Genomic DNA, 15,800 nt, shown 5'->3' on the forward strand with positions numbered 1-15,800 from the left:
AGATCCACTATGGACTGGACTCTCACACTATTATGCTAGATCGACTATGGACTGGACTCTCACACTATTATGTTAGATCCACTATGGACTGGACTCTCACACTATTATGTTAGATCCACAATGGACTGGACTCTCACACTATTATGTTAGATCCACTATGGACCGGACTCTCACTATTATGTTAGATCCACTTCAGACTGGACTCTCACACTATTATGTTAGATCCACTATGGACTAGACTCTCACACTATTATGTTAGATCCACTCGACGTCCATTGCACATCTGCGGTCCTCTCCAAGGGTTCTCATTGTCCCATTGGGTTGAGTTTTCCCCTGCCCTGATGTGGTATCTGAACCGAGGATGTCGTCGTGGCTTGTGCAGCCCTTTGAGACACTCGTGATTTAGGGCTATGTAAATAAACATTGATTGTTTGATTGATTGATTCAGTGGAACACAACTTGATTTCTCTTTATTATTGGTAATGATTGTGATTGCGTTTTATCAGCAATGACTCTCTTGAGAGCCCTGAGATACTAAAGGAAGTGTTCAAAAAGTGTCTCTTCGATATATTTATTCAATCAACCGACCGTATCGGATTAGTCTTTCCATGGCCGACATTAAGCTGAGTGCAAACAAATTGTTTGAGCTCCAAACTCCAGCGCAAACTCTCGGACTAACAAGAGCCTCAGCGAGGCTGCAGTGAATGTCAGCGGGCGTCTGCCTTCCACTTCCCACGAAGGAGCCGATAAGCGGGCGCTGGCTTAGACGACCGGCCAGGGCCACGCATTGCGATAATGACATTTGGGGAGGGATGGCGTCGGAAGCTGTTAAGCTCTTTCATTGCAGCAAGAAGATTAGTGCACGAGATGGGACTGAATGACAGTGAAGGTAGCGTCCCTAGCCTGCCGGATTTTGGCACGCAGAGGTCCGCTAAAAGCCAAGCGCTCACTTTCCACCGAGGAACGATTGTCCTTCACGCATCCAGAGTGAAGACAATCTTGCTGCTAATGTATGGCTTTACCTTTTGCACTGTGGTACGCAGCCCACTGTGAGACGCTGATAAACCTTCTTTGTAGTCCTTAACGTTTTGGCAATAGAAATTATTGCCCCGACAGAACCTTTAAGGCAGGGGTCGGCAACCCATAATGTTGAAAGAGCCATATTGGACCGAAAATACCCCAAAAAATCTGTTCGGAGCCGCAAAAAAGTAAAAGTCCTATATAAGTGTTATAATGAAGACAACACATGATGTAAGTGTCTATATTAGCCATATTAGCCTACTATCAAAATTACTTTAAAAGTCTTATATACGTGCTATAATGAAGGCAACACATGATGTAAGTGTCTATATTAGCCTACTATCAAAATTACATTAAAAGTCTTGTATAAGTGTTATATAAGTGTCTTATATAAGTGTTATATAAGTGTTATAATGAAGACAACACATGATGTAAGTGTCTATATTAGCTATATTAGCCTACTATCAAAATGACTCCAAAAGTCTTATGTGTTATAATGAAGACAACACATGGTGTAAGTGTCTATATTAGCTATATTAGCCTACTATCAAAATTACTTTAAAAGTCTTATATAAGTGTTATAATGAAGACAACACATGATGTAAGTGTCTATATTAGCCTACTATCAAAATGACTTTAAAAGTCTTGTATAAGTGTTATATAAGTGTCTTATATAAGTGTTATATAAGTGTTATAATGAAGACAACACATGATGTAAGTGTCTATATTAGCTATATTAGCCTACTATCAAAATGACTTTAAAAGTCTTATATAAGTGTTATAATGAAGATAACACATGATGTAAGTGTCTATATTAGCCATATTAGCCTACTATCAAACTGACTTTAAAAGTATTATATACAGTAAGTGTTATAATGAAGGCAACACATGATGTAAGTGTCTATATTAGCTATATTAGCCTACTATCAAAATTACTTTAAACGTCTTATAAAAGTGTTATAATGAAGGCAACACATGATGTAAGTGTCTATATTAGCCTACTATCAAAATGACTTTAAAAGTCTTATATAATTGCTATAATGAAGACAACACATGATGTAAGTGTCCATATTAGCTATATTAGCCTACTATCAAAATTACATTAACAGTCCTATATAAGTGTTATAATGAAAGCAACACATGATGTAAGTGTCAATATAAGCTATATTAGCCTACTATCAAAATTACATTAAAAGTCGTAAATAAGTGTTACAATGAAGGCAACACATGATGTAAGTGTCCATATTAGCTATATTAGCCTACTATCAAAATTACTTTAAAAGTCTTATATAACTGTTATAATGAAGACAACACATGATGTAAGTGTCTATATTAGCCTACTATCAAAATGACATTAAAAGTCTTATATAAGTGTTATAATGAAGACAACACATGATGTAAGTGTCTATATTAGCTATATTAGCCTACTATCAACATGACTTTAAAAGTCTTATATAAGTGTTATAATGAAGATAACACATGGTGTAAGTGTCTATATTAGCTATATTAGCCTACTATCAAAATTACACGTGTGATCATGTTTTTGTTTTGGTCATGTTCGTTTTGGGTTTTGGACTTTTTGTGCACTTTTGTTTTGTCACCATAGCAACCATTAGTTTTCACCTGTCACGTCACGCACCTGTTTCACGTTTTGAGTCACGCACCTGCTTTCACTAATCATGTCCATAGTATTTAAGTTCATTCTTTTCAGTTTGTCGTTCTGACGACCTCTCCACATTTATGCTTATGTACTCTCTTCATCCTCTAAGATCCTGCTTCATGTCCCTTGTCAAAGTAAGTTTTTGTTCCATGTTTATAGTCTTTTTGTTTTTCATAGTTTGTTCTCCGCCACTGTGCGTGCTTTTCATTTGTACTTTTTTGCTATAGTCTTTTGGTTTCATAGTTTATTCTCCGCCACTGTGCGCGCTTTCATTTATTCCTTTTTTTTTGATAATAATAAATAAATCATGTACCTTCATTCCCGTCTCGCCCCAGCCAACTTTCCGTTGCATCCCGGAAAAGCTAACACCCAAGACCAAGTCATGACAAAGACAAAACATGATGTAAGTGTCTATATTAGCTATATTAGCCTACTATCAAAATTACTTTAAAAGTCTTATATAAGTGTTATAATGAAGACAACACATGATGTAAGTGTCCATATAAGCTATATTAGCCTATTATCAAAATTACTTTAAAAGTCTTATATAAGTGTTATAATGAAGACAACACATGATGTAAGTGTCCATATAAGCTATATTAGCCTATTATCAAAATTACTTTAAAAGTCTTATATAAGTGTTATAATGAAGACAACACATGACGTAAGTGTCCATATTAGTTATATTAGCCTATTATCAAAATTATTTTAAAAGTCTTATATAAGTGTTATAATGAAGACAACACATGATGTAAGTGTCCATATAAGCTATATTAGCCTACTATCAAAATTACATTAAAAGTCATAAATAAGTGTTACAATGAAGGCAACACATGATGTAAGTGTCCATATTAGCTATATTAGCCTACTATCAAAATGACTTTAAAAGTCTTATATAAGTGTTACAATGAAGACAACACATGATGTAAGGGTCTATATTAGCCTACTATCAAAATTACATTAAAAGTCTTATATAAGTGTTATAATGAAGACAACACATGATGTGTCTATATTAGTTATATTAGCCTACTATCAAAATGACTTTCAAAGTCTTATATAAGTGTTATAATGAAGACAACACATGATGTAAGTGTCTATATTAGCTATATTAGCCGACTATCAAAATGACTTGAAAAGTCTTATATAAGTGTTATAATGAAGGCAACACATGATGTAAGGGTCTATATTAGCCTACTATCAAAATTACATTAAAAGTCTTATATAAGTGTTATAATGAAGGCAACACATGACGTAAGTTTCTATATTAGCCTACCATCAACATTACATTAAAAGTCTTATATAAGTGTTATAATGAAGACAACAAATGATGTAAGTGTCTATATTAGCCTACTATCAAAATGACTTTCAAAGTCTTATATAAGTGTTATAATGAAGACAACACATGATGTAAGTGTCTATATTAGCCTACTATCAAAATGACTTTCAAAGTCTTATGTAAGTATTGTAATGAAGACAACACATGATGTAAGTGTCTATATTAGCTATATTAGCCTACTATCAACATGACTTTAAAAGTCTTATATAAGTGTTATAATGAAGATAGCACATGATGTAAGTGTCTATATTAGCCATATTAGCCTACTATTAAAATTACATTAAACGTCGTATATAAGTGTTATAATGAAGACAACACATGATGTAAGGGTCTATATTAGCCATATTAGCCTACTATCAAAATGACTTTAAAAGTCGTATATGTGTTATATTGAAGACAACACATGATGTAAGTGTCTTTATTAGCTATATTAGCCTACTATCAAAATTACTTTAAAAGTCTTATATAAGTGTTATAACGAAGGCAACACATGATGTAAGTGTCTACATTAGCCATATTAGCCTACTATCAAAATGACTTTAAAAGTCTTATATAAGTGTTATAATGAAGGCAACACATGATGTAAGTGTCTATATTAGCCATATTAGCCTACTATCAAAATGACTTTAAAAGTCTTATATAAGTGTTATAATGAAGACAACAGATGATGTAAGTGTCTATATAAGCTATATTAGCCTACTATCAAAATTACATTAAAAGTCGTAAATAAGTGTTACAATGAAGGCAACACATGATGTAAGTGTCCATATTAGCTATATTAGCCTACTATCAAAATGACTTTAAAAGTCTTATATAAGTGTTACAATGAAGGCAACACATGATGTGTCTATATTAGATTAAAGGGTGGAGTGCCATCTCCGGGTTGGGGAGGAGATCTTGCCCCAAGTGGAGGAGTTCAAGTACCTCGGAGTCTTGTTCACGAGTGAGGGAAGAGTGGATCGTGAGATCGACAGGCGGATCGGTGCGGCGTCTTCAGTAATGCGGACGCTGTATCGATCCGTTGTGGTGAAGAAGGAGCTGAGCCGGAAGGCAAAGCTCTCAATTTACCGGTCGATCTACGTTCCCATCCTCACCTATGGTAATGAGCTTTGGGTCATGACCGAAAGGACAAGATCACGGGTACAAGCGGCCGAAATGAGTTTCCTCCGCCGGGTGGCGGGGCTCTCCCTTAGAGATAGGGTGAGAAGCTCTGTTATCTGGGGGGAGCTCAAAGTAAAGCCGCTGCTCCTCCACATCGAGAGGAGCCAGATGAGGTGGTTCGGGCATCTGGTCAGGATGCCACCCGAACGCCTCCCTTTGGAGGTGTTTAGGCCACGTCCGACCGGTAGGAGGCCACGGGGAAGACCCAGGACACGTTGGGAAGACTATGTCTCCCGGCTGGCCTGGGAACGCCTCGGGGTCCCACAGGAAGAGCTGGACGAAGTGGCTGGGGAGAGGGAAGTCTGGGCTTCCCTGCTTTGGATGCTGCCCCCGCGACCCGACCTCGGATAAGCGGAAGAAGATGGGGGGGGGGTGTATGGTGTGTGGTCATTAAATATGTATTCTGATATATGTTCTTCACGGAAAATGAGCCAAAGTCAGTGAGTCTCAGTTTGAAAAATTCATTAATTGTATCATTTTTCTTTGAATAAAAAATGAAAACGGGGTACAACAGACCCGAACACCACACACGATCTACCCACTAAAAAGTTTCGGCCGTACAACAGCAGCCACGGACAACTTTCTCCGACGCGTCGCCCACCGGCCTTCACGTACCTTAAACTCTTCTGTGTGTGTTCGCCTTCAGGGAGCGTGTATTCACCAAGATTTTTTGTCCAGCTCTTGATGTCCCCTTCTGCCCACACACCACTCATTTTTATTCATTATCCTCTCTGACAGCACAGGAACGTAATGGAAAGCGCTTTGTCATTTCTTTAGCGTCTGACAGTGTGCATGAAGATCAGCGTGAAGAATGCGAGACATGTCCGGATGACGAAGCCACCAGAGGATTCATTCCGTGTCAGAAGACGGTCGGGCGTTAGGTGAGACGGGGAGGGGCCGTAAGAGCGCGCGTTGACCTCCAGCACATGCCTCGCGGTTCCCTGGCGGCGTGGCGGCGGGATGAAAACCGAGTGCAGCGTGATGAAAGAAAAAGGGTGCCAGAGTGACAGGGAAGTCATCTCCAGAGAGGAGATTGGTCTCAAAACCGGCAACTTCAGTCAGGCCTGTCAGCTTTCCCTTCTGACCGCCCCCCCACCTTGTCATCACTTTTTCCACTAAAAATAACCAACAGTACAAAAAGCAGCACTTGAGACTTTTAAACAGGGCGACACAGGACATCGGAAATATTGATTCGCAATCATATTTTTATTTTACTTAACGAGCTGCATCACAAACAAACGTGTGACGGACTGGACTGGCAGGAGGAGCAATCACATTGATTAATTGACGTCTGACCTCGCTTATATACGTCCGTGAATGCACCTTCAAGTGATAGAGAGTACTGTCCATCCATCCATCCATCTTCTTCCGCTTATCCGAGGTCGGGTCGCGGGGGCAGCAGCCTAAGCAGAGAAGCCCAGACTTCCCTCTCCCCAGCCACTTCGTCCAGCTCCTCCCGGGGGATCCCGAGGCGTTCCCAGGCCAGCCGGGAGACATAGTCTTCCCAACGTGTCCTGGGTCTTCCCCGTGGCCTCCTACCGGTCGGACGTGCCCTAAACACCTCCCGAGGGAGGCGATCGGGTGGCATCCTGACCAGATGCCCGAACCACCTCATCTGGCTCCTCTCGATGTGGAGGAGCAGCGGCTTTACTTTGAGCTCCCCCCGGATGACAGAGCTTCTCACCCTATCTCTAAGGGAGAGCCCTGCCACCCGGCGGAGGAAACTCATTTCGGCCGCTTGTACCCGTGATCCTGTCCTTTCGGTCATAACCCAAAGCTCATGACCATAGGTGAGGATGGGAACGTAGATCGACCGGTAAATTGAGAGCTTTGCCTTCCGGCTCAGCTCCTTCTTCACCACAACGGATCGATACAGCGTCCGCATTACTGAAGATGCCGCACCGATCCGCCTGTCGATCTCACGATCCACTCTTCCCTCACTCGTGAACAAGACTCCGAGGTACTTGAACTCCTCCACTTGGGGCAGGGTCTCCTCCCCTTTTCTTCTCCGTCCCCCCACCCGAAGGCGGAGGGAAGCTACCCTCTCGTCCACCGGGTTGAACTCCAACGTGCAGGCTCTGAGCCGGGGGGCAACAAGAATTGCCACCCCAGCCCGTCGCCTCTCATTGCCGGCAACGCCAGAGTGAAAGAGAGTCCAGCCCCTCTCGAGAGAACTGGTTCCAGAGCCCTTGCTGTGCGTCGAAGTGAGTCCGACTATATCTAGCCGGAACTTCTCAACCTCGCGCACTAGCTCAGGCTCCTTCCCCCCCAGCGAGGTGACGTTCCACGTCCCAAGAGCTAGCTTCTGTAGCCGAGGATCGGACCGCCAAGTGCCCTGCCGTCGGCTGCCGCCCAGCTCACACTGCACCCGACCTCTATGGCCCCTGCTATGGGTGGTGAGCCCATTGGAGGGGGGACCCACGTTGCCTCTTCGGGCTGTGCCCGGCCGGGCCCCATGGGGACAGGCCCGGCCACCAGGCGCTCGCCATCGTGCCCCACCTCCGGGCCTAGCTCCAGAGGGGGGCCCCGGTGACCCGCGTCCGGGCGAGGGAAATCTGGGTCCTTTATTTGTATTCGTCATAGAGGTCTTCGAGCTGCTCTTTGTCCGATCCCTCACCTAGGACCAGTTTGTCTTGGGAGACCCTACCAGGGGGCATAAAGCCCCCGGACAACATAGCTCCTAGGATCATTGGGACACGCAAACTCCTCCACCACGGTAAGGTGGCAGCTCAGAGAGAGTACTGTGTTGTGTGTAAATAAAAACAGAATACAATGATTTGCAAATCCTAAACTGTTTTTTTTACATGCTTTTTTTTATTTCTCTTTGCTATTTGGGCTTATTAGACCCTAATTAGAATAAAAACTAAGAATCATCTTTTTATATGTTGTACTTAGTCCATAAGTACACAAATGTGTACTTCATGTTTAGTGACATGCTAATTCACTTTTTCCCCCCAAATTCCATTGTATGTTATGCTCTTCTGACACCACCAGATGGCAGTATAAGTGTCCACATAAGCGGCCATAAGACCCCAATTCAGTAGTGTTTGTACCCTTTTGTTGAGTAGACATTAAATCATGTTCCTACCTTCTTCCGATGTCCGGTCAAGTCCGTTTGCATTACGGGAAAACAATCCTCGGAGAAAGCTGCGAAATACTCCCCGTCATGACAAAAATGTGCTTGAATTTGGCACAAACTGTGTACAATGCCTGATTATGGCAAATCCATTACTTTTTTTTTGTGAGGGTTGGACTCCGCCAGGGCTGCCCTTTGTCACCGATTCTGTTCATAACTTTTATGGACAGAATTTCTAGGCGCAGTCAGGGCGTTGAGGGTATCTGGTTTGGTGGCTGCAGGATTAGGTCTCTGCTTTTTGCAGATGATGTGGTCCTGATGGCTTCATCTGGCCAAGATCTTCAGCTCTCACTGGATCGGTTCGCAGCCGAGTGTGAAGCGACTGGGATGGGAATCAGCACCTCCAAATCCGAGTCCATGGTTCTCGCCCGGAAAAGGGTGGAGTGCCATCTCCGGGTTGGGGAGGAGATCTTGCCCCAAGTGGAGGAGTTCAAGTACCTCGGAGTCTTGTTCACGAGTGAGGGAAGAGTGGATCGTGAGATCGACAGGCGGATCGGTGCGGCATCTTCAGTAATGCGGACGCTGTATCGATCCGTTGTGGTGAAGAAGGAGCTGAGCCAGAAGGCAAAGCTCTCGATTTACCGGTCGATCTACGTTCCCATCCTCACCTATGGTCATGAGCTTTGGGTCATGACCGAAAGGACAAGATCACGGGTACAAGCGGCCGAAATGAGTTTCCTCCGCCGGGTGGCGGGTCTCTCCCTTAGAGATAGGGTGAGAGGCTCTGCCATCCGGGGGGAGCTCAAAGTAAAGCCGCTGCTCCTCCATATCGAGAGGAGCCAGATGAGGTGGTTCGGGCATCTGGTCAGGATGCCACCCGAACGCCTCCCTCGGGAGGTGTTTCGGGCACGTCCGACCGGTAGGAGGCCACGGGGAAGACCCAGGACACGTTGGGAAGACTATGTCTCCCGGCTGGCCTGGGAACGCCTCGGGATCCCCCGGGAGGAGCTGGACGAAGTGGCTGGGGAGAGGAAAGTCTGGGCTTCCCTGCTTAGGCTGCTGCCCCCGCGACCCGACCTCGGATAAGCGGAAGAAGATGGATGGATGGATGGCATTACTTTTTCTGCATCGTTTTATAAGCGTAGGAAAAAAAGTATCAGCTTATAGTCTGGAAAATACGGTAACTCGCAAAGTGTGTTGTACAGATAGATTAATATAATCAAGTTAAATAATAATTCAATTCAGGGGGGTCGCAGTAAAATGATTGTCCCCCAGGAGGGTCATGACAGAAAGTAATTGAGAAGATTGTTACAAAGCTTGTGTCTAATTGATGATTTATGATCAACCAAGGAGCGATATGTTGTTACTGTGAACATTACAGTGTTATATTCGTCGAGAATAACACAAGAATCAGACTGCAGGATATCCATGCGACCACCTCCCGACTGGGGAGGCTGGTAGGTGTTTGTGTTCGCTCTTTGGAGATCACATCTGTCTCGACTGATGTTTTGTCACGGACCTTGTCTGAATTCCCAGGTGTGGCCCCACGCTGGGGTCGAGGTCCAAATGGCGCCGGGACGCCGTGGTGTCCGAGTAGGAGAAGAATGGGAGGGGAGCATATGCATGTTTGTGTTTGCTACAATGTACAGTCGTGGTCAAAACATTTACATAGACTTGCAAAGAACATCATGTCATGGCTGTCTTAAAAGTTTCCAATTATTTTTACAACTCTTAGTTTTTTGTGATAGAGTGATTGGAGCACATACTTGTTGGTCACAAAAAATATTCATGAAGTTTGCTTCTTTTTGGAATTTATTATGGGTCTACTGAAAATGTGAGGGTCAAAAGTATACATACAGCAATGTAAATATTTGCTTACATGTCCTTTGGCAAGTTTCACTGCAATAAGGCGCTTTTGGTAGCCATCCACAAGCTTCTGTTTGAATTTTTGACCACTCCTCTTGACAAAATTGCACTTCAGCTAAATGTGTTGGCTGGCCAATGCTAAGTGGTAGCCTTGTCTACGTAAGTTTAGCTTGTTTCTAGTCCATGCTAAGTGGTAACTTAGCTTCGAGTGCGATCAGCACATTTTTCCTTTTGCTTGTTTTCTGTTTTTGGTACTTTGCGTTATTTTTGAGAATAAATCATGTTCTTACCTGCACGCTTTGTCCGGAGTGGTCCGTCTGCATTCCTGGGAGAACGACCCCGCAGTAAGCTGCGAAAACCCCGACGTGACAGTATGTATACTTTTGAACCAGCAGATTTGGTCACATTTTCAGTAGACTGTGGAGGATGCATATACAGGTAAAAGCCAGTAAATTAGAATATTTTGAAAAACTTGATTTATTTCAGTAATTGCATTCAAAAGGTGTAACTTGTACATTATATTTATTCATTGCACACAGACTGATGCATTCAAATGATTATTTCATTTAATTTTGATGATTTGAAGTGGCAACAAATGAAAATCCAAAATTCCGTCTGTCACAAAATTAGAATATTACTTAAGGCTAATACAAAAAAGGGATTTTTAGAAATGTTGGCCAACTGAAAAGTATGAAAATGAAAAATATGAGCATGTACAATACTCAATACTTGGTTGGAGCTCCTTTTGCCTCAATTACTGCGTTAATGCGGCGTGGCATGGAGTCGATGAGTTTCTGGCACTGCTCAGGTGTTATGAGAGCCCAGGTTGCTCTGATAGTGGCCTTCAACTCTTCTGCGTTTTTGGGTCTGGCATTCTGCATCTTCCTTTTCACAATACCCCACAGATTTTCTATGGGGCTAAGGTCAGGGGAGTTGGCGGGCCAAGTTAGAACAGAAATACCATGGTCCGTAAACCAGGCACGGGTAGATTTTGCGCTGTGTGCAGGCGCCAAGTCCTGTTGGAACTTGAAATCTCCATCTCCATAGAGCAGGTCAGCAGCAGGAAGCATGAAGTGCTCTAAAACTTGCTGGTAGATGGCTGCGTTGACCCTGGATCTCAGGAAACAGAGTGGACCGACACCAGCAGATGACATGGCACCCCAAACCATCACCCAACCATGCAAATTTTGCATTTCCTTTGGAAGTCGAGGTCCCAGAGTCTGGAGGAAGACAGGAGAGGCACAGGATCCACGTTGCCTGAAGTCTAGTGTAAAGTTTCCACCATCAGTGATGGTTTGGGGTGCCATGTCATCTGCTGGTGTCGGTCCACTCTGTTTCCTGAGATCCAGGGTCAACGCAGCCGTCTACCAGCAAGTTTTAGAGCACTTCATGCTTCCTGCTGCTGACCTGCTCTATGGAGATGGAGATTTCAAGTTCCAACAGGACTTGGCGCCTGCACACAGCGCAAAATCTACCCGTGCCTGGTTTACGGACCATGGTATTTCTGTTCTAAATTGGCCCGCCAACTCCCCTGACCTTAGCCCCATAGAAAATCTGTGGGGTATTGTGAAAAGGAAGATGCAGAATGCCAGACCCAAAAACGCAGAAGAGTTGAAGGCCACTATCAGAGCAACCTGGGCTCTCATAACACCTGAGCAGTGCCAGAAACTCATCGACTCCATGCCACGCCGCATTAACGCAGTAATTGAGGCAAAAGGAGCTCCAACCAAGTATTGAGTATTGTACATGCTCATATTTTTCATTTTCATACTTTTCAGTTGGCCAACATTTCTAAAAATCCCTTTTTTGTATTAGCCTTAAGTAATATTCTAATTTTGTGACACACGGAATTTTGGATTTTCATTTGTTGCCACTTCAAATCATCAAAATTAAATGAAATAAACATTTGAATGCATCAGTCTGTGTGCAATGAATAAATATAATGTACAAGTTACACCTTTTGAATGCAATTACTGAAATAAATCAAGTTTTTCAAAATATTCTAATTTACTGGCTTTTACCTGTATGTTTAAGAGTTATTTCTCTATTCATAGCCATGTTTGGATCAGCTAGTACTTTGTATATTATACCAGTCTCTCTTTGTCATCAGATTGTCTGTCTAGTGTCTTGAACCATCAGGAATGTGAAACCAAACCCCCAAATCTTCCTTATCAGTGTTGCGAGGGGGTTTTCTTTGTGTGCGATGAGTTGGCTTTTCCGTTTGAATGTCAGATCATCTAGAGCAGGGGTGCTCATTACGTCGATCGCGAGCTACCGGTCGATCTCGGAGGGTGTGTCAGTCGATCACCAGCCAGGCATTAAAAAAATAGTCCTAAATATGAGCGATCATAAATCTTCCCTATGACGTCACTTTCGTCACTTGACTGACATTCACGGCACCCGAGGGTCTTCTGAGATGACGCTGGCTGCTGCCAGCTCATTAAAATTACCGACTGGAAGGCGAGAAACACTTTATTTCAACAGACTCTGGCGCCGTACCTGTCGTCAAAACTCCAAAGACCGACTGCACAGTTGCGCTAACAAAACAAGAGTCTCAGAAAGCTGGCGTGCACAAGCTAGCAAGCTACGGAGTTTGCCGACAATGTATTTCTTGTAAAGTGTATACAAAGGAGTACGGAAGCTGGACAAACAAGATGCCAAAAACCAACCACTTTCATGTGGTATTGGACAGAAAGGAGGACTTTTTTCTCCTCCTTTCGAAAATGCGGACGTTTTTAGCACCACTGTCTGATTCCAATCAATGCAAGTCATCAGAATCAGGTAATACACCAACGTATATTCTTGTCTTCATGAAAGAAAGGAATCTATATGTGTTAAACATTCTTGTATTATCTTTAAACACCTTAACTTGTTAACAATATTAACTATATGTGTTAAACATGCTTGCATTATCTTTAAACACCTTTAACTTATTAACAATATTAACTATATGTGTTAAACATGCTTGTATTATCATTAAACACCTTTAACTTGTTAACAATATTAACTATATGTGTTAAACATGCTTGTATTATCTTTAAACACCTTTAACTTATTAATAATATTAACTATATGTGTTAAACATGCTTTTATTATCATTAAACACCTTTAACTTGTTAACAATATTAACTATATGTATTAAACATGCTTGTATTATCTTTAAACACCTTTAACTTGTTAACAATATTAACTATATGTATTAAACATACTTGTATTATCATTAAACACCTTTAATTTATTAACAATATTAACTATATGTATTAAACATTCTTGTATTATCATTAAACACCTTTAATTTATTAACAATATTAACTATGTGTTAAACATGATTGCATTATCATTAAACACCTTTAACTTATTAATAATATTAACTATATGTATTAAACATGCTTTTATTATCATTAAACACCTTTAACTTGTTAACAATATTAACTATATGTATTAAACATGCTTGTATTATCTTTAAACACCTTTAACTTGTTAACAATATTAACTATATGTATTAAACATACTTGTATTATCATTAAACACCTTTAATTTATTAACAATATTAACTATATGTATTAAACATTCTTGTATTATCATTAAACACCTTTAATTTATTAACAATATTAACTATGTGTTAAACATGATTGCATTATCATTAAACACCTTTAATTTATTAACAATATTAACTATTTGTGTTAAGCATGCTTGCATTATCATTAAACACCTTTAACATATTAACAAAAACATATATTTCATAAATAAGTAAATATAAATTATATATATGAATGAGGTAGATCCCCACGACTTGATCAATTGAAAAGTAGCTCGCCTGCAGAAAAAGTGTGAGCACCCCTGATCTAGAGTAGCCGATATGAATGTATTGGTTAAGCCCATCTCCTAAAGCTTTAGTAAAACTTGAAAATATTCCAATTCTGTCTTGATGGTCCTTCTTACTCAGCATATATGTCATCGAAATAAATTTGGGATTGACCAGTAACTCAGAGGAAGAGCTGGTCGACGCAACAAGACCAATAATAAATTCATAAAAGAACCAAACTTCATGAATGTTTTTTGTGACCAACAAGTATGTGCTCCAATCACAAAAAAATAAGAGTTGTAGAAATGATTGGAAACTCAAGACAGCCATGACATGATGTTCTTCACAAGTGTATGTACACTTTTGACCACGACTGTAAGTTTTGCACAATACTTTTTGTCGGCTGGCATCTCCTCTGCAGTGTTTCATAGGAGAAGACTTGGAATCAGCACTTCCCCAAAACGCAGCCGTCTCCTGGCGTAATTTGTGGCCTCAGTGGGCTTTTTGTCTTCTCACTTTCATGATGTTTATTCGCGCGAGCGCCGCAAACAGATTCCGCGAGCGGCGGCAGCCGTGAGAAGCATGGACGAGCACAGCAGGTACTCCTGAGCCGCACTGTAACAAATACCTCTTAAAGACTCTTATTTAAATGCCCCATCTGCTTTGACAGGTGCTGTTTGAAATCTAACCCCACGGGGGACAGCCTTGTAACTTTTTACGCGCCTCTTTGTAACCGCGCGAGCAGAAACGACGGGAGGCAGCCTCTCTTGTCAACCCGCCGCACTTTGAAAAAGAATATTGTAGGAATAAAAAAAATAAAAAAAAGGGGTGGGGGGGTGTAAGGCATACTGATGCTTTAGAAAACTTTGACTCAAAGATTCTTCTTCTTGTGGCGCATTCTCCTCACACGCTCTGGTCTGAATGGCCTGCGTGCCATTTGCATCCCGCAGCTCCAGTTTTGATGTCCTGCACATATTGTGGGGGGGGAAAAACCCATATACATTCACTGTACAAACATACATATACACATACATGTACATATACATTCACTGTACAAACATACATATAAAGATACATGCACATAAACATTCACTGTACAAACACACATATACACATACACGTACACATACATTCACTGTACAAACATACATATACACATACATGTACATATACATTCAATGTACAAACATACATATACACATACTGTACATATACATTCACTGTACAAACATACTGTACATATACACATACATGTACATATACATTCACTGTACAAACATACATGTACACATACATTTACTGTACAAACATACATATACACATACATTCATTACAAACATACATACACACATACTGTACATATACATTCATTGTACAAACATACATATACACATACTGTACATATACATTCACTGCACAAACATACATATACACATACATGTACATATACATTCACTGTACAAACATACATATACACATACATGTACATATACATTCACTGCACAAACATACATATGCACATACTGTACATATACATCATACTTGCCAACCTTGAGACCTCCGATTTCAGGAGGTGGGGGGGGGGGGGGGGGTGTCGGGGGCAGGGCGGGGGGGCGTGGTTAAGATATATATATATAAGAAATACTTGACTTTCAGTGAATTCTAGCTATATATATATATATATATATATATATATATATATATATATATATATATATTTATATATATATATATATATATATATATATATATATATATATATATATATATAAATAAAATAAATACTTGAATTTCAGTGTTCATTTATTTACACATTAACACACACATAACACTCATCTACTCATTGTTGAGTTAAGGGTTGAATTGTCCATCCTTG

Source organism: Nerophis lumbriciformis, linkage group LG28, assembly GCF_033978685.3.
Source record: "Nerophis lumbriciformis linkage group LG28, RoL_Nlum_v2.1, whole genome shotgun sequence".
Taxonomy (NCBI): domain Eukaryota; kingdom Metazoa; phylum Chordata; class Actinopteri; order Syngnathiformes; family Syngnathidae; genus Nerophis; species Nerophis lumbriciformis.